Source organism: Propithecus coquereli, unplaced genomic scaffold, assembly GCF_000956105.1.
Source record: "Propithecus coquereli isolate 6110/MARCELLA unplaced genomic scaffold, Pcoq_1.0 Scaffold40, whole genome shotgun sequence".
NCBI lineage: Eukaryota > Metazoa > Chordata > Mammalia > Primates > Indriidae > Propithecus > Propithecus coquereli.
In genome coordinates this window covers 2,962,554-2,988,263 of record NW_012149730.1, presented here as the reverse complement: position 1 = coordinate 2,988,263, position 25,710 = coordinate 2,962,554, and the positions used below count along the sequence as shown (strand labels likewise).

The 25,710-nt window shown below is 38.7% G+C and overlaps 1 pseudogene; it reads left to right on the top strand.

Annotated features, from left to right (window-relative positions):
- The first annotated feature begins 20,792 nt into the window (after positions 1-20,792).
- On the top strand, positions 20,793-21,961 carry LOC105817200 (annotated as a pseudogene).
- The last annotated feature ends 3,749 nt before the right edge of the window (positions 21,962-25,710 follow it).

The window sequence follows — 25,710 nt, the reverse complement described above, 5'->3', positions numbered from 1 at the left end:
GTGACAAATTCCCTCAGCTTTTGCTTGCCTGGGAAAGATTTTATTTCTCCTTCATTTATGAAACTTAGTTTTGCAGGTATGAAATTCTGAGTTTACAGTTATTCTGTCTAAGGAGATTAAAGACAGGACCCCAATCCCTTCTGATTTATAAGGTTTCTGCTGAGAAGTCTGCTATTAATCTGATAGGTTTTTCTTTATAAGTTATTTGATGTTTTTGTCTCACTTCTCTTAGAATTTTTTCCTTCAGGTTGACTGTGAGTAGCCTGATGACTATATGCTTTGGTGATGTCCTTTTTACAATGAATCTCCCAGAAGTTCTTTGAGTTTCTTATATCTGGATATCTATCTTTAGCAAGATCAGGGAAGTTTTCTTCAATTATTCCCTCAAATAGATTCTCCAAACTTTGCTTTCTCTTCTTCTCCCTCGGGAATATCCATGATATCTATAATCCTTAGGTTTTCACATTTTACATAATCTCATATTTCTCAGAGATTTTGTTCATTTCTTTTAATTCATTTTTTAATTTTTATCTGTGTTAATTCAAAAATCTTGTCTTCGGCCAGGCACAGTGGCTCATGCCTGTAATCCCAGCACTCTGGGAGGCCGAGGCAGGAAGATTATTTGAGCTCAGGAGTTCGAGACCAGCCTTAGCAAGAGCGAGACCCCGTCTCTACTAAAATTAGAAAGAAATTAATTGGACAACTAAAAATATATAGAAAAATTAGCCGGGCATGGTGGCGCATGCCTGTAGTCCCAGCTACTCAGGAGGCTGAGGCAGGAGGATCGCTTGAGCCCAGGAGTTTGAGGTTGCTGTGAGCTAGGCTGATGCCACGGCACTCTAGCCCGGGCAACACAGTGAGACCCTGTCTCAAAAAAAAAACAAAAAAAAAAACCTTGTTTTCAAGTCTGAAATTCTTTCTTCTCCTTGGTCTAATCTAGTGTTAAAACTTGCGACTGCATTTTAAAATTCCCTGAATGAGTCTTTTATATCTAGAAATTCTGTTTGGTTTCTTTTTTTAAGTATCTATCTCTTTAGAAAATTTTTTATACCTATCCTGTATTGTTTTTTGATTTATGTTGATTTTCAACTTTCCCTTAGATCTCATTAAACAACTTTATAATCAATATTTTGAATTCTTTATCTGCATTTCAAATATTTCATTTTAGTATGGATCGATTGCTGAAGAATTAGTGTGATCCCCTGGGGATGTTGTAAAGCTCTGTTTTTTTCATATTGCCAGGATTATTTTTCTGGTTCCTTCTCATCTGAATAGACTATTTCTTCTCATTATTTTTGAATTTATTTTTGCTTGGACTGGTTTTTTTTTCCCCCTTGAGAGTGTGACTATAATGTGTATAGTTCATGATCACCAACTTTTGGCTCTGGGTACTTTCAGCAGCAAAGACTCTGTATGAGTTCCTTGGTTATATAAAATCCTCATGTGATGGCTTTCTCAGATGCTGCTTGTAGTAGCGATGAACTGAGTGTATGAGCAGATTCACTATCTCCTGCAGGGTAGAAATGGAAGAGGTCTCATGAGGCTTATCTCATTCCCCAGTGGTGTGCATTTTTTCACTGGGTTGAACATTTCAGCCTTTAAGCCAGTAGGAGGTGCCCACAGGTAAAAACCCACTGCAGCTAAAGCATGTGGGTATATGCAATACTCCAGTGGTGGGCAAAAGCCTCAGCCCTGAGGGAGGGAGCAGGGGGAGCTCCCAGTGAAATGCACTGAGGTCTTTGCAAGGGAAAGGGAGGGAGCTGCCTCCACCACCAGAACATCAGGGAAGAAATCTGCCTCCCTGTCACTGATATTCCAGATATTCAGATCAGACAGGGACCTCCATCCATCTACAGGAATGCTGGTGTTCTGCGTAGAGAGGGAGTGTGACTCCACCCCTTATACAAGCTTAGGCTTGGATCACACACGTCCCATGGGGACACGGTTATATTAAAATGCCCCAGAAAGGCCATCCACAGGTGTACTTATGCTCAGCTCCCATGGGGAAAGCCCCAGCTATGTCTGCCACAGTAGGCTAGGGGGAGGAGAGGTCCTCTTCTCCAAATCCCTTTTCAAGCACTGGGGCTGTTCTATTGCTAGGGCAGAACTGCAGGTTTTCCCCACTGAGCCCAGCACAGTGCCTGTGACTCTGCTGAAAGAAGTACAGCCAGTCCCAACCCATAAGAGAAGACCACACAGATAAAGACTGTACTCTGGTTTCTTTTGTCCCATAGGGTATTCCCTTGGTGTGGTGGGAACTCCCTCCCCAACTCTCCTAGGAATGGCACTCCCTTAGGGCCAGATGTCTGTAAGTCCTGCTGCTCCTCTGGGTCTACCCACCCTGTGGGACTGCCACAATCCAGGCAAGTCCTGGGGAATGTCTCCAAGGGATCCAGTGATGTAAAGATATAAGGGTTGAAGGTCCTTGAGCAGAACACAGTCCCACAACAGATGCACGCCCAATATAGCATGTGCTAGCACAGCTCAGGTCCAGGGGGAAAAGGAAGGGAACTGTGTGAGTTGGTAGTCCGGTGCAATGCTCTTGAGAAATCTCCAGATTGTAGCCCCATCCAGTACTTTGGCTCACGAGGGCAAAGAAGCTCTCCCTGAGTTTGAACACCAGCAGTCTGCCACAAGGGCTAGAGAAGCCTAAAGCACTTCCACCCACCCTTTCCATGGACTATTAAGCCTCTCGGGGTTTGATCTCTGTCAGTTCCTTCTTTCTTTCTTTTTTGTGTGTCATAGATTCTTCCAGTGAACTTTATGATAGGCACCAGCACTCTCCCCTTAATATTCCATTTGGGCTATGACTATTCACCTATAATTTTAGTTCTTCTTCCTGAGGAGACTTGGTCACCAATGTCTCTGGTCAGCCATCTGGAGAAGCTCTCCAATGTCTCAGACCATGGACTGGTCTGCGGGACATGCAGTGGTTTGAGCTCTTCTCTTCGCTCCAGAGAGGGGTGATTTTGGGTGGAGCTAGACCTGGCTGATCTGTCTTTTGATCCCCCAGTGGCATGTGAAAGATGATACATTTTAAAAGAGGATAAAAATCACAACTTTCATGCAAATATAAAATTAGCACATCAAAAATTTTATTGAACTCAATAATTAATGAGGAAATCAGTAATATGTAACAAGCAGTTCAAATGGAGATTTAACATCCAGGAATTTATATTCTCTGTCTTATCAAATAAAACCAGTGCTAGACAGTTAAAGCAGTAAAAGCAGATTTTAATCAGGAATATTGCAATAGGGGAAAAGAGACCTCAGTAAAAAACTGTGACCAATTCTAAATACAACATGGATAAGTGGAGATTTATAGCCAAGGAGTCAAGCGGAGCAGTGGCAGGTCAGTGAATAGGAAACTACTAAGAGGAAACATTAGGAGTAAGGGGGAGTTCTGGCTAAACAGACATAACAGGATTCATGTTGAAAGCTGGCCAGGGTGATCAGACATCACCTGGGGGTTGGAGGAAAATGAGAAATTTAATCGGATATCAAGGGTGGGGGTTCTGGCTAAACCAACTTAGCACAATTCTTGCCACAACTGGGTGTCACAGGCCTGATTAGGATAGACACTAAGGTCACAGCCTAAAGAACTTATAGGTGACCAACCTATGTGATCAAGAAGAGAGTTTTTGTCAATTCCTCCTCTTGTTCAAGGAAGGAAGAAACATTCCTCTTGAGCAATAAAAGTCCACTTCACATTTGGTCACCTTTTGTTCCCTAAGGACCAGCTGCACCATCTGTTGAGACATGGTAATGGAGGATATGTGCTGGATGGTGTAAACAGTCAAGCATTCAATGAAGGAATTTCTGTGAATACAGAAAGAAAATGAAGATTAATGGTTGGAGCAGACCATAAACCCAGTTTCTGAGTCCGGAGGGTAACCAGTTGAGATTTCTAAATGTTGGGCTCAAAGCATCTTTAGATGGTACGGTGAGGATGGCAGTGGTGATCTGACAGATTTCTTGGCTGCCGTTCTAATGTCTTTGGCCATGGTATATACATCAGTGTCACAGTCATGGGCATTTCCCAGGGCAGAGCACGGAAGCATCCAGCTTCAGTGTGCAGGGCTTCTCAAGATAGCCCCAGTAGGGATACGGGCAGTCAAGTTTTAGTTCTCAGTAATGCCAAGTCAGGAGAGGGGGAGAAAGGTTGGAAATGTTAGTTTGGAGACTTGTAGCCAGATATTAGGGGAAACTAGAAAAATGGAGCAGGATCCAGTCTAGTTTACAGATAGATAATAAAGTAGAAAGCAAAATAGAGTTACCAAGAGGTGAAAAATAGCTCAAAGACAATGAACATTCACAAAGATGGGCTATAACTTTTCACTCTATAATCCCCACCATTTTAATAAAAGTTAACTAAAGTAAGGTTATTATTATTTACAGAATAAGTGTGATCTCATTAAATTTGGCTTGCTTGTTTTTACATAAGCACAGCAAGAATGGTAATTGACCACACAGACCTTTTTTTGCTTTGCTAGAACTTTTCGTAAGGAATCTCAGATGATTACAATTCTAAAAGCTTGTCAAGACTAGGAAGCCAAGCCAAAAACTTGCCACCAGATTCCACTTTCAGCACCTATTGATTTGGATGAATTCCTCTCTTTGAACTCCCTAGTATACCTGAAGTTTCCTGGGCCTGCCTACAAAAGACCTTCCTTACTTACATGTAATGCTGTAAACACTATGAGCTAGTTCCCAGGCTGCTTTTTCCAAGAGGGGCTTTGTAAGCATTGGCTTCATAAAGTCAACCTTAGTTCCTTAAAACTATTTGGTTATATTTGATCCTATGCCTAACACTCTCAAATATGACATTCCAGTCAGAGCTTTGGTTATGGCCAGGTACAGTGGCTAATGCCTGTAATTCCAGCATTTTAGGAGACCAAGCCGTGGGGAATTTCTTGAGGCCAGGAGTTCAAGACCAGCCTGGGCAACATAGAAAGACCCCATCTCTGCAAAAAATTTTAAAAATTAGCTGAGTGTGGTGGTGTGTGCCTGTAGTCCCAGCTACTCGGAAGGCTGAAGCAGGAGGATGGCATGAGCCCAGGAATTTGAGATTACAATGTCCTGTGATTGGGCCACTGCACCTCAGCCTGCTGGGTGACAGAGCAAGACCCTGTCTCTAAAAAAAAAACAGAAAGCCATGGTTATATAATAAATGTTTCCAATTATCTCCTGCTACAGGACAGATTCTTTTTGAACTTATGTAAATAATTATATTGCCATGAAAATAAGAATATTCAATAAGAGTTTCAGAATTCTAGAGAGACCAGGCAAGGAAAAAAGAGAAATGTTTCATATCTGTTTACAAAAGTATAATTCATTAAATTGTCAAAAGTTATAGACCGCTTAAGAGAAAAGGAAAAGGGGCTCCTTATTTCCAGAAAATAGATCATTAAATAACCAACAGTGTTAAAACAAAGACCATAATCATCCTTTATCAGTTCATTTAGTCCCATGTATTTAATCCTTATTCTACTCAGTCTTGAGTTAGCAGTTTCATAAACCCATCAGTTTCTGCACTAGAGTTCTGAAAATCCTTACTCAGTACAGTGTTATGGCCTCAAAGTTATTTAAACAATTCCATCACAAAACATTCTGGACAGTGACACTGTAAACACTTTCAGAGACAAGTCAAATGACGACTATCTTTGAATGATGAAAGACTTAAAATGGACAGGGTTAAAGATCAAATGAGTTCAATTGACATGGAAATTTTATTATTTCAAATTTCAAAATGGCACACAACATTTTAAAATAATAACTGGATTTATGACTAACATTTACCAGGACATATGGACAATAAGGGTATTGACAAATTTCCATGAACTTCATATAATTTCTGATATATATATATATATATATATATATATATATATATGTTACCCATAAAAATATAACACCTAGGAAATACTGTTTCTCTTCTTTATTTGACAATTCCTTTTTATGCAATTCAACATGTTTACAACTCTCTTTTTAGAAGGCAAGGGAAAAAATTCTTTGAGATTTTCCAGGGGCCCTCTGGGAAATCTCAAGTTTGGTTTGAGATCAAGATTTCATTTAGGATTTGATAAAGAGAAGGTAAATTATAAAAGTTGTCAAAAATGTCAAAAGATTTGGACACAACTGAGTAAGATCCTAGGTAACTGTAAAACAATACTTACCTACCTATTTAACTAAAGTTACAATAAAATATTTCAAAAGAAACTACAAGGAGTAGTTATAGTACTATCTAAGGTACCTAAGATACCTCAGTAGGGAAAAAGGGACCTCAGAGTAACTGAAATCAATTCTGAATACAACATAGACAAGTGGAGATTTATAATTAAGGAGCAGAGTCAGGGCCAAGAGACGGGAAATTACTAAAAGGGAGCATCAGGTGCAAGGTGGGATTCTGGCTACGCAGACCCGACACAATTAATGCTGAAGGCAGCTAGGGTGCTCAGATATTGGAGGGATAGTGCGGGATGAGGAATTTGATTAGATATCAAAGGTGATCAGATACTGAGGGTGGGGGTTCTGGCTGCACTGACTTAGAAAAATTTTTGTTACAGCTGAGCAAAGCAGGCCCAACCAAGAGGGACACTGAAAGTTGAGGCCTAGAGAGGTTAAAGGGGCCTTGCTAGAGGTTGGTCAAGGAGAGTCTTTCTCAGTCTGATACAATTAATTGGCATTGCCATTTGCTTAGCTATGCACAGGATTCATTTGTTTAGCTATGAACAGGAAACATTTGCATTACTATCAATGTTCTGTAAATGAACTTTTATCTCTATAGAGCTGTAAAATAGCCTAGTTGAAGACACCCAAAAGCAGAGATGACCTTCATGGATGAGCTAGCCAGAATGCCTATTAAATTTCAAAGTCTTGCACAATTTTCTCCTATGGGACCAAAGACCATAGAAAAGCCCCACAAATGGATTGCTTTATATAAGACCCTTGGGACTTACAGATGACCCCCAGGAAGCAGGATAATGACTGAAATTAAATTCTCTGCTAAGCATGTGGCTGGATCTCAGATTCAGAATATCTTTGATTTAAAGAAAAAAAGGTATATCAATATTTCTTATACTTCTGAGTTTATGGAGGAAAATTCCTATCTATTATATTCAAGTTCCTTGAGGACAGAAACTTTGTCGGATCTAGTTCTGTTTTCTTAGACCTGACGATGGGTAAGTGATTGAAAATATTTGCTAAATGAATTGAACAGATGTCAATGAACAGAATATAAGCTAATGAATAAGATAAAATTGGATATTTTGCATATTTAAATAAAACTTCATTGGGAGGAAGAAAACTTCTAACTATGAGCCATGTCACATGTGCACCATACTTAGCTGAATTCACTGTATCCTGTGTGAGAGAAATGAAAAGAAGAATCTGATCTGGAAACCTAGGGGTTGCGGAGTGAGCCTTGAATCTGCCTGTTTGCTAAGAAAACTAATAGAGGAAAGAGCCTCAAGCAGAAAATGATTTTCTGTTGTAGGAAAAAAAATTTGCTTCACTGGAAATCGAGAGTTCTAGAGCAGTGGTCCTCAACCTTTTTGGTACCAGGGACTGGTTTCATGGAAGACAATTCTTCCATGGACCAGGGTGGGGGTGCTGGTTTCGGGATGATTCAAGTGCGTTTATTGAGCAGTCAAACCTCTCTGCTAATGATAACCTGTATTTGCAGCCACTCCTGAGTGCTGGCATCACCGCCTCAGCTCCACTTCAGGTCATCAAGCATTAGATTCTCATAAGGAGCGTGCAACCTAGATTCCGCACATGCGCACTCAGTTTACAGTAGGGTTCACACTCCTGTGAGAATTTAAAGTCACTGCTGATGTGACAGGAGGTGGAGCTCAGGCAGTGATGCAAGTGATGGGCAGTGGACAGCCACAAACACAGATGAAGCCTCCCTGCCTGCCACTCACCTCCTGCTGTGTAGCCAGGTTCCTAACAGGGACACCATAAGGATTACCTGATTCTACTCTTTTTATTGTCTTTGAGATGTTTTTTAACTCTGTAAATTGAAGATAAGTGGTGACGATGCAAAATAATTCTAACTATTGACATGCAAATTCTGTCCTGTCCAGTAGAGGTCCAACAGATTTCCCTTCCCCTCTTGTGGAAAAACTAATTTTGCCTTCATTTGCATATTCATTTCAATATGTCTGATTTATAAATGTGTCTGTTCTTCAGATTCTCTTTTGAACCAACTATAATATCTGCCTGGTTCCCTCATTGATGAATGAGCAGAATAACATTTTTAACACCTGTTCATTTTTATTTCTGTGAAAGTCCTGCGTTTAACTTTTTAAAAAAATTATCTTTTAATGCTCTCCAAAATAGTTATTAGTTTTAGGAGAAAGTGAATATTCAATTCAAAACACATACACAAAACAGAATGACAAGGGATATTCAAACTGTCTAAATAAATTGGGAGCTGAGTTTGGAATAATTATTAGTGTATCGTAAAGATGCATTTAAACATTTATACTCATAGTACATGATGCAGGCCCACTGAGGTAGCAAGAGCATTCAGATAATACTCTGAAAACTGCCTGTAAATGCATTGTTTTAATTATTTGCCGCATTACCTTCATCAAAATGCAGAGATGAATCTAATTCAAAAGTCAATTTCATTTTTCTCCCTCTATTTACATGTATTTCCTCCCTCTTAGTTTGTTAAATATCAATGCCAAGATCAGACTAGTGTTAAAATGTGTACATGTTATAGGACTCAGTTATCCATTTTGAGTCTAATAAGACATCTCAGTGGAGCTTCTCCCAGGTAAGGCACTATCACAGCCCACTTCCTTCAGGGCTTGCATATTCATTCCAATGTTCCTGATTCATGAATGTGTCTGTTCTTCAGGTTCTCTTTTGAACCAACTATAGTATCTGCCTGGTCCCCTCATTAGTAAATGAGTAGAACAACATTTTTAACACCTGTTCATTTTTATTTCTATGAAAGTCATGAGTTTAACTTTTTTTGAAAATTATCTTTTAATGCTGTCCATTAAATGCTCTCCATTAATGTTTATCTGAATTAACCTTCCTCAGAAGACAGAAATCTACAGGAGAGCTTCAGGTTTAGGTCACAAGAATCTTATTATGTCAACTGAATTTGATGCATTTCCAAACTCTGAACAACACAACCGTACCATTAATTCTCTGTGGAAACAAAGAGGAAAGTCTCCAGGGATAAACGCTGAAAGAGGTTCCATCTAAATTATAATTAACTGGACTCTGTGGAAAATAAACCACAAACTGAGAGAGAGATGCTCATTTGGTAAAATAAATGCAGTCTATCCCCACATACCAGAACATTGTTTGAGGAAGAAAGTTTTAGAATTGAATGTATAAAAAAATAAAAGAGGAGATAACACATCATTTCCTTAGAGGTTTTGTCAGGTTCTAAAAACAATGCATTATGTGCAAGAAAACAGCAAATGTTAAAAAAAAAAAAAGAAGAAGAAGAAAACAGCAAATGTTTCTCTACAATACAGAAACCAACGATCTTGGTTGATTACTTCATTTTAAAGCTGCATTAAGTGGTGGAACACAAAGTTACAGTCTTTCACCAGCAGAGGGAAATCCTGTCCTAGGGAAAAACATGGAATCTCATGCCCATTTTTTTCATCATAATTTTTCTGTGATGTAAGTAAAAGCTGAATGTTTCTTCTTTGTTTTTCTCATTCATAGAATGTTTAACAGCAGGGAATTGGCTATTCTTTGCCTAGAGCATAATTGTTTTGAGAAAGCAGGAAGGAGAACGCAGAAAGCTGTGAGATCAGAGAAGAGTCAACTGAGAGCTGTCAGACTTTAGGAGACACATGAGGCAGAATTATAGAACTGTTACATGTGCCAAAGAAATAGGACATTCTTTAATGTTCATGATTCACTCCTCCCACAAATCTCCAAATCCAAAGCTCATTCTGGAATATTGGTGATTCCTCATTGGCTCCTCTCTGTGGGAGACTATTAGCCATTCTCAATCAATAGAAATCTCTAAGGTACAGGCCTTCATAATTTGTCCTTTAGGAACTAAGGATTTGTAAATGTCTAGCTGTTTTCCGCTTAATGTCACCATCACCTCATGGCTTTCTTTTCCAACATTCCCAACACTGATTAAGAAACCGATTTCACAAGGGGAAGCTGTATGCCGCAGTGGAATTACACAGCAAGTGTCATGGTGTTGAGTGAATGGGAGGATCCATTTTCCTGTGAGATACCAAGGCTGAAGAGGCTCCCTGCCAAACCAGTTTTAAAACCCCCCTGTAGTCACAGCAAGCAGAGGTCACTGTCACAGGAAAAGAAAGTAGAGTCTCTTCAGCAGAACACTAGCATAGCACCCTCAGATTAGAGAGAGTGGGGAAGTGCCACATTATACAGCCATCGTCAGAGCTGAAAGGAAGGAAGGAGGGAAGGCAGGCAAAATGTCATAGCCACTTTGGAACATACTTGGGCAATTTCTTACCAAACTAAACATACTTTTACCATACGATCCAGAAATCATGCTCCTTGGTAGTTATCCAAGTGAGTTAAAACTTTTGTCCATACAAAAAACTGCACATAAATGTTTATAGCTGATTTATTAATAATTGTCAAACCTTGGAAGCAACCAAGATGTCCTTCAATAGGCGAATCAATAAAGAAATTGTAGTACATCCAAATAATGATATATTGTTCAGTGATAAAAAGAAAGGAGGCATGAAGACACGAAAATACATGGAAGAACCTCAAGTGCACATTGCTAAGTAAAAGATGCCAATCTGGAAAGGGTATACTCTGTATCAATCCAATTATATGACATTCTGGAAAAGGCAAAACTATGGAGATAGTACAAAGACTAATAGCTGCCAGGGGTTCAGAAGGAGGAGAGAATAGGTGGATCGCAGAGGATTTGAAGGCGGTGAAACTACTCTGTATGATACTATAATGGCAGACGCATATCATTACATTTGTCAAGACACACAGAATGTACAACTGAATGTAAATTATAGACTTTATTTAATAATAATGTGTTAATATTGGCTCATCAATTGTAACAGATGTACCACACTAATGTAAGATGTTAATGGTAGGGAAAAGCGGAAGGAGAGGACAAGAGGTTATAGAAATCATCTGTACTTTCTGCTCATTTTCCTGTAAACCTAATTACTAAAAAAATTAAGTCTTTTATGACTGAAACAAACAAGAAAAGAGAATAACAATAAAAATCTATTGAGTTGGAAACTCTTGGTAAAGATGTAGTCTGACAGCAGAACTTATTGTATATCTTTTCTATTTTGTTGTATGTAAGTATCACATAGAAGTTCAGGTGTAATCGCAGTCAGAAATCACACAGTGATTTAAATAGGGAAGTTTAATACAAAGGATTATTAAACTATGATCAAATAGTAACTGTAAAATATTTTAAAAACTAAATATGCTGCCCTAGAGCTGAGAAAGAGACTACCTAGAAGGGAGAACACCTCCCCAAGCCTGAGTTCAGACCTCATTGGAAAAGGTGAGGCTGCAGCCCAGTGGATGGCAGAGAGAACTGCTGGTTTGTCTGCCCCAGATCTCCTGCAGTCAGTGGGCAAGTGGGAAGCAACCCTCTGTGGCTCAGGCTTCACATAGCCAGTGGCCGGCAAGCTGGCATGCAGAGCCAACCACACAGGCACAGGCAGAGCATAGGCGAGCCTCAGCCAGTGGCCAGAGAAGTGGGCATGCTGAGGAAGTGCGGGAACCCTGAGGGCAGAAAGCCTGGAGTGTACAATGTCAGTGTCAAAAAGAATGCAAGAAATTGATCACCAAGCCAGTGGGGAGCTGCAAGGTTTTATAAGGACCACATATTTTGGGCTCTTGGCTGGGACACAGCACAGCCCTATGTCTTCACCCCCATGTCATGATCGACCCAACAATCACCAGAAACAGCAGGAAATCCTTTCTCTTGCTATATCCTCTAGCACCCTCTACTGAGAATGCTGAACATCATCCTTGACTGCAACAGAGATGCTTACAAGAATTCCATTCTTTTTTTTTTTTTTTTTTGAGACAGAGTCTCACTCTTTTGCCAGGGCTAGAGTGAGTGCCGAAGCATCAGCCTAGCTCACAGCAACCTCAAACTCCTGAGCTCAAGCGATCCTCCTGCCTCAGCCTTCCAAGTAGCTGGGACTACAGGCATGCGCCACCATGCCCGGCTAATTTTTTCTATATATTTTTAGTTGTCCAATTAATTTCTTTTTAATTTTCGTAGAGACGGGGTCTCGCTCTTGATCAGGCTGGTATCGAACTCCTGAGCTGAAACAATCCGCCCGCCTCGGCCTCCCAGAGAGCTAGGATTACAGGCGTGAGCCACCGCGCCCAGCCAAGAATTCCATTCTTTATCACAGAGCAGGTATTGGAGAGCAGATTTGGAACTGAAAGGCAATAAATTGATAACTGGTATATATAAATAAGAAGCTTTATGTAATTAAATACAAAATGTGAATGCAATGATTCTAAAAAAAAAATTTTTTATTCCTAAAGTTCTAAGATCAAGAACCCTTCCAGGTATTGTTAAATCAATTCGTGGACTGGATCAATCTTAACTGTCCATTAAAATTAATATTCTGGAGTCTTCAGTGCCAAGTAAGAAGCTTCATACAGAAATCCAAATGGGTGAGCTCTATTTGCTTTCATAACATCTAATGTTATTAAAAACAAGGTGATGCAGTTACCAAAATCCTCGCATAAGGATACTTAACTTTCCCTGAATCACAATAGAGTCTGTACATGGTCTTAAAAAGGAGAAGTTAAAAAGCTTCAAAAACACTTTTAGCATTTATTTCTGGTTTGTTATAAGAATTGAAAATTTTCTAAACATGAGATGTTAAAATGATCCAGGGCTAAAGGCAATAATAAGATAACCTATCAAGGGAAAATCTGTAAGGTAAGAAAGATACCATGAGAGGTCAAGAGAAAGGTTTTGGAACCAGACTGCTTGGGTTGAAATCAGGGCTCTGCCATTTATTAGTGATGCAACCTTGAGCAAGATGCTTAACCTTCCCCTGCCTCAGTTTCCTCACTTTTAGGATGGCGATGATAATCGTTAAGGCATCTCCCTTAGAGATGTTGTGGTTAGATGAGCAGATACATGTGAAGCATTCAGAACGGTGCCTGGGCAGAGTCTGTACTAGGTAAGAATGGCTGCTTTTAGTATTAAATTTGTACAGGCATTGTCCAAGTAGCAGGCAAAATCGAGAGAGAGATTTTGAAGAGTAAAACTCATACAATCATCCTAAAGAGACTGCAAAGAGGAAGACCATGACAAAAAATGAAAACGGAGTTTAGAAATTCCCTATCTCTAGATAGCATGAAGCATGAAGCTCCTCCCATAGAAGGTAAGTACAGAATTTTGAAGGAAGTCCTGGCATCCCACATCTTCCACAAAATAAGAAAGAGCTTCAGCAGTTGTGAAGATTCTGTTATTCTCTCCAGAAGATAAGAGTAGAGGTGGGTGGTGGGTGACTGCTGATGGGCATACCCTTCCTAGGAAAAGCAGTCATCTGCGGTTCTTATCAAATAACCCACCCCTTTCTCGGTCTCAATGATTGTATGACTTATGTTCTTTTCTGCTTATTAAACAGGTGACTTATGCTCAAACATTTTGCATCTAGAATTTAAATATTTCAAGATAAACACACTCATCTCTGAATATTTCCATTCGGTTTAACAATCTAGTTGTTTCAACTGGAAATTTCTTAGTGTATCCCCAGCCATAAGATACTCTCCGACTCTGAACTTCTATTGAATGGTAACACAATTGCACATGCTGTTTGCAAAAAATAATTGGAGTTGGTCAGGCTTTCTTTCTTAGACAGCCTCATTTTCAAGGAAGCAAATGAATGGAATATAGGTCCTGCCCTTAATTTTCTCAGTCCAACATGCCTGAAATGATTGCATAGTCTCACGTTCTACTAGAACAATTCTATCAACTGTTTTATCTCTTATTCTGCAAGGTTATTAAAAGACAGTATTTTTCCTAGTGCATGTCTATGCGTCTATTTTTGTTCATTTCTGTTTTTCAGATTTCCATTAAAATTCTATCCTCTTAAACTTTTAAAAATTTTGCCCACTTATTTTATATCCTAGTCAGATTACATAATTAATAACACATTATGTCTAACACACATTATACATATTATATATGTCTAATACATATTATACATATTATGTATGTATAACACATACTACACATATTAAAATAATCTGATTTCTGTCTGCATTGTGAGGAAAGTCAACTTGGTTCCATTAAGACTGCTTACCTCAGGGATAATTCTACTGAGTCATTGAAGGATAAAACATACGTAATATACGTATATGATTCCTGATAAATACATCACAGATACTAATAGAAAGCTTGACTCCAAACTCCTGCCATTCATGGTTGCAACTGCCCTTTGTTCAACAAATGGTAAGTTGCATGGGTACCCATTATTATTCCACAGATTCAAACTCTAGCCAAAGACAGAGCTAGAGTGTATACTCAGAAGGCACAGTTCTACTTCCTAAGAACATTCAGCATTTACAGCATATTTGTAAAGAAAATATATTAGCACGACAGTTGTTAATACCATAATGAGAAGGTATCAGAGGAAAGCGTGTAAAAGCAGAACTCCAAATGAGTAGGAAAGGAAGTCAAATTGTTGGGTGGTTTTTCGGGGTGGGGAGGGGTGTTTGATTGTTATTGTTGTATTTGGAAGCTTGCTGCCCACCCATTCACCAATAAATTCAGGCTTTGATTTCCCTCTCATCCATTCTCCCCCTATGCCTAGGCTCCTAGAGAACCACTTTATAATGCTCCCTCCAATCCATCTTGCCTCAAGTCTCACAACTAAAATGTGTCAAAACAGGATTAGAACCCAATTGCGCTTGGCTTCCATGTTCTCTGACTGGCCTTTAAGTCTTTCACAGAAATGCCCGATATGTGGCTGGCCTGGAAATTTCAATGCAAATCCCATTATAATCCCTTATCTGAAATTCTGAAATCCAAAAAGCTCTGAAAACTGTAAATTTTTCCTAAGTTTATGGTAAACTCATTTGATGGTAAATCTGACCTGAACTAATGAGAGGATATTTACAGTTTTTCTTTATCCCACTTGGTGTGAATATTCACACATTTCACTGGGGAAATGTTAAAGAGTTTGACTACTGTCCTCAGCCCTTGCTGTGGGTCTATATAGAGACACTATGTAAGCAGAGCAGCCGTACAGGGGCCCACACTTAAGGCTTAAAGCTTAAGGGTTAAAGCTCTGCTGTTGCGTCTTGAAATCCTTAATTTTTTAACAAGAGGCCTTGCACTTTTCATTTTGCACAGGGCCCTGCAAGTACCGTTCTAAAATAAGAAAAATTATGAGTTCTGAAACACATCTGACCCTAAGGGCTTTGGCTAAGGAACCTATGCTGCTGTACTACCAGTATTACTGCTATTATTACTGACACCATGGACTGAATGTCTCCTATAGGCAAGCGATCTTCTAAGGACTTTACTCATGTTAGATATAACCCTGTGAGTTACATATTATGTTCTTCATTTTAAAAAATTGAGTAAAGTCAGGTTCAGAAAGTTACCCTGAAGTTTAAGGTCACCCAGCTAATAAATGGAAGAATTGGAATTCAAACTAAGGGCTACCTGACTCTGGAACTCATGAAAGAACATTTAATATTCTTAGATGAAAGGTGCTTTGGAAGTATTAGGATGAACCATACAAGATTGCCAATATTGAATCATTTTGATGTAGAAAAGTGACAATTTCATATGGCTTCACTTAATAGATATGAATGACTACTTGTAAAATACAAGCTCCCTCAATTTCATTTGTCTTTTTTTTTTTTTTTGGTTTGAAATGATGACCAAACTAGTCCTTTTTCTAAAATAAATAAAAGGTTGCAATGAACTCCGAAGAAAAATTTATGCAGTCCAATTTAAAACAAGTCGCATGTCTCATCCTGTCTCATCAGAGATGACATCACTGCTCCTAAGTGGGGAGAACTGGTCACATGGGAGACCCTGTTTTTATCGTGATCAGCTGCAGACGATCAGCAAGATGACCTCATCTGCAGTTGAGGAGGTTTGACCTTTGCCCCCGCTAGGCATGTGAAGCAGAATAAAAATTCTTCACAGGCCGAGGAATGTAAAACAGACAAGCATCCTTCAGCCTGGCAGAGTTTATCAACCATGTGTTCAGTGCAAATGCTCAGACTTGGACATGATGTAAAAGCAATTAAGGGAAAGAACAGTGAGTAGCCTTGGAGTTGGGTGGGTCCTTTGGCGTTTCTCAGTAATACTAGAAAAATATGTTTTTCATTTTCCAATAATAAAAGATAAGAAATGAGCCCTTTTAAAAAAAAATGATGTTTGTACTAATTTTCCATAGATGATAGAACTTAAATTGTTACTGTAATCAGTTTCTCATGAGAATATCTTCGATGTTATCAAATCAATTAGGTCTACCAGTAGATAGCTTAATTGACTATTAAAAAAAAAAGCTCTAAGACATGCTTTTCAGGTACATTTTTTGACTACTGCAGTGATAGTGAAGATTCCACTGTAAAGGTCCAGGTTATACACCCACTCATGTCTAGGAAGGTGTGGAAGATTAAAGGGGGCAGTTACCTATTGTGTATTCTTTCCCTGTCCTGCTTGCTTCTACTTACCTCTCAGACCGAAAAGCTTCCTGTGTTGCAGATTTCCTTCTGTTAAAAACTCCTTAGTAACCAGAAATTGCTTCATATTTTGGGGCTTTTGACGTGTAACCTTTGACATGGCCCTCACAGGAACCGTGACTGGAAGCTCTTAAAGTCAGTTTAAGAAGGGTAAACCAGTAAGATCAAAAAGAGTGTTCCAGTATCCTGACTGGTAATTGTTAATCAATAGCTTCCAAATCAAACATCCTGTGAGAAGCAGATTTTTTTTGTATTTCACTAGCAACTAATTGGAGAGATGGAAGCCTTCCAAAAGGGTGCTAGAATGCTGAAATCTGAAACACGAAAAATATTTCATCCAGGTAAAAAAAAAAAAATGCAGTTCATTATTCTAATTTTGAGCTGGGCAGTTACCCAACTTAAACAAGCCAAGTCCTTTGTGTTTCCTAAGTGATTTTTATCTTCCCTTCTTCCTCCTCCCACTCTCTAAGTGGAATGGAAGCTGAGAACCCCGGAGAAGACCAATTGCTTTGAAAGATGTGAGAAAAACACCTGATGATTTAGGCAGTTAGCATTGTAATTATTTCCTCCATTTTTATTGTTTTTGTGGTGCTAGTGGTAGTCATTTTAATGTTTAGCCAATATATTTCTATTTAAAAAAACATGTTTAAAGTGAGATGTCAAATTTCACAAAACTTACTTATATTTCAGGAATATTTTTGGGTAAACAGAGATTAGGCTTTTAGAGTTTTCCTTGGTTTTCCCTCAGGAAAAATAAACACTTACAGAAGTAGGCATAAAGAGATAGTAAAAAACTTTATTAAAGAAAAAGAAGTTCAAAAGAGTATTGTATCCTAACGTCCACCACTAGGTGAATGGATACATATTTTGTGGTTTATCCACACAATAAAATACTACTGAGCATAAAAGGGACTGGACTATTGGTAAATTCAACAACATGAATATATCTTAAAATAATTATGCTCAGTGAAGAAAAAACAGACCCCAAAACAAGACATTCTGTATGACTCTTCCCATTATGTAAAAATCTTAGAAAATGCAAACTTATCTACAGTGACAGAAAACAGATCAGTGGTTGCCTGGGGACGAAAGGAGGGAGCTGGGAGGGATAAGTGAAAGGGATTACAAAGGGACAAATGAAACTTTTGCAGGTGATGGATGTGCTCATTATCTTTATGTGAAGGTTTTGTAAGTGTATACATGCATCAAAACTTAATCGAATTGTACACTTGGTATATGCAGTTTATTATATTTCAGTTATATCTCAATAAAGTTGCCAAATTTTTTAATGAAATTAGGCATGAAAAACAAAGGTATTGTAATTTGCCTTAGGTCACAGGGCTAGGTCATAGGGGAACAAGGACTTGTAATCAGGTCTCTGACACTAAAGCCAGCAAGGGGGACAAAAAGATAATTCTGCCAAATTATAGACTTGCCAGTTAGAGTAGACTCCTTGACTGAGGAAGTTTCCTGTGGATTATGTGAAGGTCAAGGATATTTCAACAGGGAAGTCTTCCAGGGAGTATTACTGCTTTGGGTGATTCATTGTGAAGGTCAGTCTTACCGCTTGACCAGTTTCCTCTGCAAGGCCTCTAAAAATCATAATAGTGACCTTGATTCATCAGAGAAAAATAAGTAAGTGTGATTCCATCTGGCTTTCCTTAACGAGTTCATGGGTACTTAGGTAATAAGTCTTAAAGGATTAGAAAATAAATAGGTACTTGGAAAACCTAGAAACTTCTGGGTAAATCTTCATATTCTCTTTTATAAATAGGGGAACTACTGGAAAAAACAATATACCAGAATTCTTTAGACCAAGAACAGAGTTTTTCAATGTCAGCATTATGGACATTTTGAGTTGGACAATTCTTTGTTGTGGGGGTACCCTGTGCATTTTAGGGTGTTTAGCAGCACTCCTGTCCTCTAACCACTAAATGTTGTAGTGCACTCCTCTTAGTCATGGTAAGTAAATTTGTCTCTAGACAGTGCTAAACGTCCCCTGGGGTACAAAACTACCCCTGACTGAGAACCATTGCGTCTGACTCACTGTCATATTTCATACAAATTCAGAAATTGTAAATAAGCAAACACCAAACTTAAAAAAGTGTTTACTTAATATCAGAAAGGTTGATACCATTAATATAAAAAGAGTTTCTGCAAATCAGTAAAAATGTACAGCTAGAGTGACAAACATAAAACCAATAATAATTTTTAAAATCCCAAATTAGCTTACCACTGGTAAAGAGTTTTGACATTTAGATGACTTTCAAGCTTGGTCCTCTTTACTGCTTAGTGCATTGGGCAAACATTTTCAAATTTTATTGCCTATGCTATGCAGCATATCAGCTGATCATTTTTCAGCCAATAAACATCTAGTAGCATTGAATCTTTCCTTAGCCTTCAAATAACAGTAGCTATTGTCTTTAAACAATGCTTATACCCCATTATGAAGTGGTCACTTGGAAGAAATTTATTTTAAACATTAGTACAGAAAAAGTGTATCACACTTGAAATTATCCTGTTTCCATTAATTTAATGAGATTACATTCTAATTTAAATGAGATTTCATAAAACCAAGAGCTAAAAGGAAAGCTCAATCATATAACCATGTTAACTGAATATGTGGGTACAATAATATTCTCTTTTTGTGATTACAATTTTTTATTTAAATCTAAAGCTTGACTGTATACATGTGTACAATATAAGCCATACTAAAACATTTGGGAAAGAACTATAGGGGTGTAAATAATGAATAAATTAACTAATTAATTCATAATCTCTTTTTGTTAAAATGACAATAGATAGAAGTTCTAATTCTCAGAAAAAGAAGCACTGTAAATGTTTGAAGAAGGCCTCTAAATGTGGATTCTTCAAAGCAAGATTTGTATTCAGGGCCATTGATAAAAGATATATTGTATATGTGATAATTTTAGACCCTTCCACAGGCAGAGAAAGGATTTATTTGCATGCTAAAGTATGCCAAAGGATAAGTAATTCCTCCCCTTCTCCTGCTAAATACTGGTCACAAAGCTTAGATTCAATGTCAAATAAATCTCTGTAAGCTGGTACTCAAAGTCACTGCTGAGGAAGAGAAAAGCTTTATGCCTCTAGCTGGGCCTGTGGACAAAGCCAAGGATTCAGGAAAGTTCTGAGTCTTACATTCCAGCTGTGTAATCATCTCCCTCTGTGACCTCAGAAAAATGATTATACTTTCACATTCTTATTTCTTCATCTATAAAAAATTACAAGGAAAGTTTGGGATGAGGGGATCTCAATGTTCATACTCAAACTATAGATCAAATTTTTATAATTAAAACCACAACATAACCCAGTCCTACAAACCTAAAGTAGATGCATAATATTATATCATTTGTCACTAAAAATCTGCTTATGTTCCATCTGATACAGACACAAAGGTGATGTATTTTTTAACAGGCAAAATAAATAAATCCCATTAAAGTATACTACTGGCATTGTTTCCCTGTGTTCAACTCCTTCAAAACAGACTGATCTTGCGGGAAGCTTGAAAAAAATGACTGAATATACAGAGTGTGAAGCTCTTCTTTAAAAATGAATAATTTTAATTTTAATCAAAATCCCATTTCTACTTTTAATATTACCCTTCATCATGAATGTAAAAAAACAAAACAAAACAAAAAACTTACTTGGATTATACTCTTAGTCGAATAAGAGAAAATTGTTTCTAGTCCTTGTTCGGTAAATAGCCAGGTATATTACCTTAGATAAATGTGACTGATTTATAGAGAAAGAATATTATATAATCATTATACATTCACATTCAGGAAGGAGACAGGAGTTAATATTGACAGTAGTTATATCATCAAATTAAAAAATCTTTTAGATTTTTGCATTTTTAATAACTTAGAAAAGTGTTCACAGAATATTAAGTGTACAGACAAAAATCAGAGTACAAATTATGTGTATAGTATGATCTCAGCTGCCAAAAATTGCCAAGAATAGTAGAAAATCTACCAACATGTTAGCAATAATTGCCTTGTTTATTGTAGTGGAATTGTAAATGATTTCTGTTCTGTCAACTTTTCTCTATGTCATAATATGCCCTAACACCAAGCGGAGCCCAAATGGTGGCCGAGTGGGACTACGAGTCTGTGCTGCCTTTGAAGATAGACCCAGCATCTACCAGATCCCACCCCAGGCCTCTAACCACGGTTACAGGGCCTCTGACTGGAAATTAAACCAGCCTGATTGGACTGGTCACCTCTGAATCACTTCAAAAGGGAAAATTGAGGCCAGGCGCGGTGGCTCACGCCTGTAATCCTAGCCCTCTGGAAGGCCGAGGAGGGCGGATTGTTTGAGCTCAGGAGTTCGAACCCAGGCTGAGCAAGAGCGAGACCCCGTCTCTACCAAAATTAGAAAGAAATTAATTGGACAACTAAAAATACATAGAAAAAATTAGCTGGGCATGGTGGTGCATGCCTGTAGTCCCAGCTACTCAGGAGGCTGAGGCAGGGGGATCGCTTGAGCCCAGGAGTTTGAGGTTGCTGTGAGCTAAGATGACGCCACGGCACTCTAGCCCGGGCAACACAGTGAGACTCTGTCTCAAAAAAAAAGGGGGGGGGGAAATTGCCTATATCAAACTCAAGGATAAAGTTTCAGGGGAGCTCTTTGCTCAGACACCAGTAGAACGATTTCCTGGAATTGTTGTGGAGACAGTGACAGATTCCAGCTGCTACTCTGCAATCTGGATCCAGGATGGTACTGGGCGTAGTGCTTTCACAGGCACTGGCTTCACAAATCCAGGAGATCCTCAGACTTTACTCTCTTTGCAAGATCACTTCAAGTGGGTAAAGCAGGAATCTGAGATTTCCAAAGAATCTCGAGAAGTAGACACTCACCCCAAGTTGGATCTGGGCTTCAAGGAAGGACAGACCATCAAGTTGATTGTTGGGAACATTACAGCCAAGAAAGGAGGCGCCTCTTAACCCTCCTTAACCCAGGACTGCAGGGTCTGAGGGCCTAAGCTTACTTCTGCCCCCACCTGGAGGCAAAATCACTATTCCGGCACCATTCTCCTCAGTTGCCATCAGTAGTCACCCCACCACCCATTCCAAAATCTAACCATGGAGGTAGTTATACAAATATCCTTCTAGATTTGAATTATCCTACTCCTGTCAGGACATCGGCACCTGCTCCAGTTTCTGCAAGTAATGACTTGTCGGGAAACTTTAGCACTGCATCCAGCTGTGTTCCAAACCAGGCACCACAGCCATCCCACTGGATCCAGTTCTAAATAGCGCTGGCAGAACATTAAGGACAGACCTGAGGAATAAAAATGATCTCGAGGGCACCAATGTGTAAGGGAAATTAGGAACTCCTTTCCTCCCCGGAACCAAAATGACTGGACAATCTTTTTTGTAGCTTCTCCATTGCACTCGAGCTGGTCTACGCCCCTCCCCTGTATTGTTACTTGCTGGATAGCCAAGAGAGTCAAGACAGTATCTGTCACCTCCTGCGTACTAGCAAGGCAGTGGAGTAGTGGCTCTTATCCTACTTGTGGCTGGCTATGCAGGGCTCAAAAGGTCAGTGTCTATTTGAGGGATAATGATCTCTAACATCTACAAAATTTTTCTCCATCTCTAAAATTCCTTAACTTATATCAACATCATCTCATGACTCTTGTGAGCCTCTTTGTGAAGCCCTATTTAGCAATTTCAGGGGAGGCAAAAACCTTGAAACTTCCTTTTCCACTAACCCAAGATCCTAAAAATGGACAAGCTGACCTCAGTGTTTACAAATTCAGAATTTTTTTTAATTTTTTTTATTTCAGCATGTTATAGGGGCATAAATGTTTAGGTCACATATATTGCCTTGGCCCCACCCGAGTCAGAGCTTCAAGCATGTCCAGCCTCCAGACGGTGCGCACCACATCCATTAGCTGTGTATATACCCATCCCCCCCCATCTGCCCGACAGGGATAGGTATGAAGAAAGGCTTGCTTCCTGCTATATAGCCTCCTTCAGGCTTATCCTATTCAGTGAACATCAGGTGCTGGGTGCAGCTCCATCAGCCTCTTGTGTGTTTACATGTCTCTTCCTATAATAAGAGGGTTGCATTGGTGGCACCTCCACTATTCTTATCTGTTGTTTGAATAGTGTCACATCTTTGGCCAGCGGGTGTCTCTACCATGAAGGATGTTCAAGAAGCTGTGCTTTCCAAGTAACATTCCGTACAAGTGTTTCATTTCTTGCAACTCCATCTAAATGATGCATTTGAAGCATGGCATTCATTTGTATTTGCCCCATTATTTGACCTAAAGTTGTAGAGTTTAGAATTTTTAACCTGACTGTAGAGCAGAGAGGGTGAAAGTACCTCACTCTTGCTCAGTATCCATATTATCTTGCTGCATGGGTATCTGGCCCCTCTCCACAAACATTGCTTTTTCAATCCATCTAATTCTTCAACAGAAAGCTGCTATTACATATATTGTCATTGATCAAGGAAGCTGGAGAGTCACAATTTTACCTGTAACAGGTTTTGCCCAAGGCTTTGATCCTCATCACTCAGTGTATCTCGAAAGCAAGTTGCTCTCCCCAAATTTTTCTTTCCTTCTGCCCCACCATTCCTTCTACAATTCTATGAAGAGAGTTCCACTTCTCAGGTGAATGGATACTATCTATCCTGTTTGTTAATAGGCAATTTTGAGGATGAAATGGTAGGATATAATTTCTTCCTTTAGCATCTATTTGGATGTGCACACTCTGGCTAAAGGGAGTTCTTACATTTAGTTTCAAAATACATTACTCTCTCAGATTTCCTTCTTATCATTTTCTAACTTTGGGGCCCTCCTTTTTTTTTCGTTGCCTCCTCTTCTAGGCAGCTCTGTTCTTGCAGATCCGTGGCAGGACATTTAAAATTCCAATAGAAAACACTAAAAGCAAAGTCTGTAGAATCATTATTGACTAAACACTGGGAACCTATTTTCTCAATCTTCCTCCATGTTGTGTTCTTTGTATTCTCAGGATGATAATATATTATGAATCTGAATTCCTGAAAAATTGAAAATGCTTAAGATGTGTGTATATAAAGCATATGCTGTATTGGTATAATAATAGTAATTAAAAATATGGAAAAAGAAAAAATAATATTCTCTAACATCCATATATTTTATCATCAGAAAATAATAAACAGTTTATGAAAGAAAATATATGACTCCCATGCAAACAGAGTACTTTAGCTTCCATCTGTTAATTTTGCAAACAGTAGTGACAATTATTACTGAGAATGCTCAGATAATCTTACATATAGACTATATTTCAGAATCAAAGAATGAGTTATATCCCATGCCTTGCAAAAATGATTCCCAGGTATTACTTATTTCCTCTCTTCATTACCGCAGTCAAGTGGGCTGGAGACCTGGGTTGGCGACGAGGGAGTAATTTTCCTTGCCGCAGACCAGGAAGCTTTCGACTTCAGTGAAAGAGATGATGATGGGAAGCAGTGACATAGCTAGGAAATACCTTATTGATGAAGCCACAGAATAGTTTCCTAAATGACCAGAAGTCATGTCTAGCAAATGTATCAGCAAATCTCTGTGGTTTTACTGCTTAACTCTCTTCCTCTAGGAAACCACCTCCTCCTCCCACAGAGGAGTCTTGAGCAGTCAATGTCGGTTCAGCAGCAGCCACAACTGCCTGCATGCTCCAAAGAGCTCTCCAGTATCTTTCTGAAATGTATACACAAAACTCTTTCCTAGTATAACTGTGACCCATTTCTTCATTTATTCTGTATTTATTGAGCACAAAATATGTGCCAAGCCCAGGAGACAAAAATATCTCCTCATTTAAAATGTGTAAGTTTAAGGCAAGAATCTTGAGATTATAATTTGAAGTTTGCCTCAAGGCATTATAGAAATCATTTGTATTTTAAAGTAAGGTGGACATGGGCTTGAATCTTGACATGAAAAAATATTAATGGTTTGATGTGGTTAATTTATTTAACCTCTCTGAACTTCGATTACTTATCTACGATGGAGCTAGTAATATTGATAATATTTAAAATCTGTGACACATAATTGTAACCAAAACAGCACGGTACTGGCAAAAGAACAGAGACATAGACCAATGGAATACGACTGAGAACCCAGATATATATCCTTATTCTTCCACCTGATCTTTGAGAAAGCAGACAAAAATATACACTGGGGAAAAGAATCCCTATTCAATAAATGATGCTGGGAGAATTGGATAGCCACCTGTAGAATACTGAAACAGGATCTGCACATTTAACCTCTCACAAACAACTCACAATAGATAACAAACTTAAACCTAAGGCATGAAACTGTAAGAATTCTAGAAGAAAATGTTGGAAAAACTCTTATAGACATCAGCCTGGGCAACGAATTGATGAAGAAGACCCCAAAAGCAATCATGGCAACAACAAAAATAAATAAATGAGACCTGACCAAATTTAAAGGCTTCTGCACAGCAAAGGAAATAATCATTAAAGTGAATAGACAACCTACAGAATGGGAGAATATATTCGCATGCTATACATCTGATAAAGGGTTGATAATTAGAATCTATAAAGAACTCAAGCAAATCAGAAAGAAAAAATCAAACAACCCCATTAAAAAGTGAGCAAAAAACATGAACAGAAACTTTTCAAAAGAAGATAGACTAATGGCCAACAAACATATGAAAAGAGTGTTCAACATCTCTAATCATCAGGGAAATGCAAATCAAAACCACAGTGAGATATCACTTAACTCCAATGAGAATGGCTTTTAGCAAAAAGTCCCAAAACAACAAACACTGGCATGGATGCAGAGAGATAGGAACACTCATACCCTGTTGGTGGGACTGCAAACTAGTACAACCTCTATGGAAAGTAGTATGGAGATACCTCCAAGAACTAAAAGTAGAACTACCATTTTAATCCAGCAATCTCACTACTGGGTATTTACTCAGAGGAAAAAAAGACATTCTATAAAAATGACACCTTCACTCGAATGTTTATAGCAGCAGAATTCATAATTGCAAA